Below are 4,485 nucleotides of genomic sequence, written 5' to 3'. Positions count from 1 at the left end.
TTTTCCTATTTTTTCTTTTTCCCCATCTTCATTTTTCTTTCATTTGAGACTTTCGTATTTTATTAATTACGTAAGAATATATAACACGCGAATTTTCATTCAAATCGTTTATTATTCTATTTTGTGAAATTATTATTTCTTTTATTTTTATTTATTCATTTCATATTTAGAAAATAAAATTGAACGATCAAACTAACTATCTAAATTTATCGTTTAAATGTTAAAACGATAAAAAGTTAAATAAAAGTACACTACGCGTGTAAAATTTAATGGGAATTTAACGAAGCGTGATTAGAATTATCGCGAAAGTTAAATATAAAATTATAAAATAAGTGAAAATATAATATATATTTTTTCGCTTTCTTATTTCTCTTTGGGTTGAATTATTTTTCTTCTTTTCTTCTTTATCTCGTAATAATTCGATCGATAACAATTTGGAAAAGATTTTGGAAATAATAATTTACCACGTGATATTGCAAACGATTAAAAAGTTGTATCGATAGATTATACGTAAATACTTTAGCATAATTTAGAAAGATATATTTATGTCAAATATTAAAATAACGAACTTAAGTTAGAGACTATTGTTAATTGTGTTCGTGAGGAGACTTGCGAATTCGCTTTCCACGAAAAGAATGACGTTTCACGTTTGTATGCATTTCTCACACACATACATACACGTTATGCTATTTAGATTTTTTTAATTAATACCTCGACTGACAGATACGTACAAGTTTCGATCGAAATATTTTTTTACGATAGACAAAAATAGAGAAATAATTTGAAATAATTTATTAATAAATAAATAATTATGATATATATAATATAATATATAAAAATATAATCGAATTATTTAACGATATTATTTTACATTATATTATTTTAATTAATTTATATATATATATATATAATTATGTAAAAAAAGAAAAAAAAGAATTTTTCGTAAATAAATATATTTTTCATCGTCTCGTTTCTATTTGAGTTTATTGAAAAGAAAAGGAAAAAAAAAAAAAAAGAAAAATCTAATATTATAATAAAGACGAGAACGGTTTTTCGAATGTCAGGCAAATAGATTTAATGGCAGTTGGTGTTGAGTGTACCGAATTGTATGAGAAAAATAAAAAAAGTATCGGCAAGTATAAGTGTAGGTTCTTTTTCTCTTGTTCTTTTCTTGTTCTTTTCGTAAATTATCAACCCGGGCAAAAACGTTGCGTTGTAAAACGGCGCCTCGTATCACCTGTGATAATTTTTGTTAACATTAAAACATTTCGAAACGGAGAACGGTCGGTTAGAGGACAATTTTTACCGAGTTTAAGAAAAGATATCGTATCTTCAGACACGCATTTCGTATCTATGCTTTTATTTCCTTAACCCCGTAGCCTTTATCGTTTCTTTTCGATACAAATATACATACATATTGTATACATACATATATTCATGTATACATACATATATTCGAGTAATCACGTTCGTACAATTTGTATTTTAATTTTATGCACAGTGTTGTTTTGTCCCACACATTTAATTGTAATATTTTATTGATTATATTTAAAATTTATATTACATCTCGTATAAAAAGTAATTTCATTTTTCCTTTTTTTATTTAATTATAAAATATTTCATTTTGTTTTTTCAGAGAGATACATATATAAAATTATTACAAATTATTATAATATTATATATTATTTTATATATTATTTTAATTATATTATTATAATATTATATAAAATTATTACAAATAATTATAAATGTAATTTCATGTTTTATCTCTATATGATGAAATAATAAATGATTTCTATTTATAGATATATAAATAATTAGAATAAAATACATTTTAAACTATCGCGAATTATTTAATTATAATTTTTATTATTTAACACAGTTTATTTTTTCTTTTTCTTTTCTAAAATATTTTTCAACGGGCGTGTTCGGTAAACATCATCTTTGAAAAAAAAAAAGAAAAAAAAAAATCCGTATACTCAACCACACACACACACACGAAGATATATATATACATACGCACATGCATACGTTAAGTATATAAAAATACATCGAACGTGTTTGTAAGCACACGTCAGAAGACGACAAATTTCGTTGACGACCTACGACAAAGAAATTGACGACAAAGATTTCTTTATTCCAAGAATATCGTTGTTCGTTTTATCGTTAAAGATTTCGTGAATTTGACATTGCGAAAATAAAACTGCGTTATCTCGATTCAATCGGTCACCCTTGAAAATATCTCGTTACGTATTTTATATATATATATATATACAAAACTGCACAATGTATTTACGTATCGTTGATTGAAAGATCGAATGATAAATAATTTTCATTCGAATCATTCATTGACGGGATTACATTTATTTTGATGGATCACCGTTTTAAGAAGAATTAACAGATTTTCATTTTAATCAAATACATATTATATTTTCATACTCTTTTATCGTTTCTTTTCGACAAATATATTATTATTAAATATATAGTACCAATATAACGATCTAACAGAATTACGATTTAATATAATAATATTATCTAAATAAACATTTCGATTTTTAGCAAATATTTTCTTTATAAAAGTAACAAAAAAGAAAAAAAGAAAAGAAAAGAGAAACAAACAAAATCATTTCGAAAGTAGAAGAAAAAAATGTGGATCGAAGATTGTGAAAAAGGAAAAAAAAGAAAGTGTGAATCGTAGATAAAAATAATTACTTTTTCATTCCGATATTTTTGATTACAAAATATAATTATTAAACGAATGATTCCACACGTTAATCATTGACGCATATAATGTTATACAAAAAATATATATATTACAAATAAAATAAAATATATATATATATATATATATGAATATAATAAATACAAAGGAGAAGAGGGTGGTGTTAGTTGGTTGGTTGGTTGGTTATAGACGGAATATTACTACAACGTATCGTAGATAGAAAATATTTTACATGGGAAGGCGAGTTCAATAGTTGGCCTCCGACACTTTCGCGTAAAACTAAATGCAAGTATTGTGCATCGTTGATCCTCGTTGACCTTTATCATCGTAGTTGTCGGTAAGGATTATTAATTATGGAAGTGTCATCGATTGATATACTTCTCTCTCACTCTTTCCCGTTTACGATACCCCCACCCCCACCCCCTCTCCCTCGTCCCCCTTTCATCATCCATCCCATACTTCACAGTTTTATTTTTTTGTTTTTAAATCCGGAACAACAACGGCCGGTCTCGTCTCGAAGATAAATGGCGTTACGTTATTTTACGGTAGGTCAAGATTTAGAAGAAAAGAAAAGAAAAAAAAAAAAAAATAAGAGAGAGAGAGAGAGAGAGAGAGAGAGAGAGAAAGAAATAGTCGCGTGTCGTCGAGGGAGAAAACGGTCGACGAACGTGCAGGGTGGGTGGGTGGTTGGAATAAGGTTGGGGGCGGAGGGGGAGAGGGTGACGTCACGCGAACGAAATAATCAACGTGACCGTGCATTTTCCATTCCCCCTTTTTTCTCTCGTGTAAAGTCAATTATCATTCTTATATTATGTTCGTAGAGAGAAAAAAAAATGAAAAAAAAAATAGAAAGAGAGAGAGAGAGAGAGAGTGCATCGATCGCTATGATCACGTACCGTCTAAATGTCACTGACCGTTTCTTTCTTGTATGAAAAAGAAAAAAAAAAAGAATGAGATCGTATATTCGAACGATCGAAAATAATTGAAATTTATTATGATTTACATTATAGTATATATATATATATATATATATGCACACATATGTGTCTGATTTTTTATCCGTATAATTTTGTTTAATCGGTACAAGTTTAAAGTGTCGGAACGATAAGATAATAATTTTACCGCGTATGCTTATGTATTTTACTATATAATAATAATAATAATAATAATGATAATGATAATATACTCTCTCTCTCGTATTATAAACGTATTTGATTTTATTATACACGTACTCTCTGAATCATATTTTATAATTATATTATATTATATTATATTTGTAGATAATATATTTTTAGAATATATATATATTTCTTTTTCTTTTTTTTTTATATTTTTTTTTTTAAATCGTTTCCCCGAGAAAAATTTCTAACGCGTGATCATTTTTTTTCTTCTTTTTCTTCTTCTTCTTCTTTTCTTCAGTCAATTATATTTTCTTTCTTTTCTTTTTTAAATTGTATTTTAATTAATTATAATAATAATAATAATAATACACGACCCGCGTCGTTCTCAACAACATTTTCCTTTTTTCTTTTCTAAATCGTAATAAAAAAAGAATAAAAAAAAAATATATATTTATTCTTTGGATAAAGATGATTCGTTACGCGACCAAAAAATTAATGTACAATTTGTAAAAGAAAAGAAAACAAACTAATGGAAAAATAGGATTAATCCTCCAATGGGTGGGTGGGTGGTTCGGAGGGGGGCGGGAGGGTCTTTAGTTAGTAGGGGGCGAGAAAAAAAAATTATAACCGAGAAGAAAAATC

This window comes from Polistes canadensis, unplaced genomic scaffold (assembly GCF_001313835.1).
Source record: "Polistes canadensis isolate GaletaPanama2010 unplaced genomic scaffold, ASM131383v1 scaffold_4, whole genome shotgun sequence".
Classification (NCBI taxonomy): Eukaryota; Metazoa; Arthropoda; class Insecta; order Hymenoptera; family Vespidae; genus Polistes; species Polistes canadensis.
The sequence above is the reverse complement of the archived record's forward strand: the minus strand, read 5'-3'. Positions refer to the sequence as shown.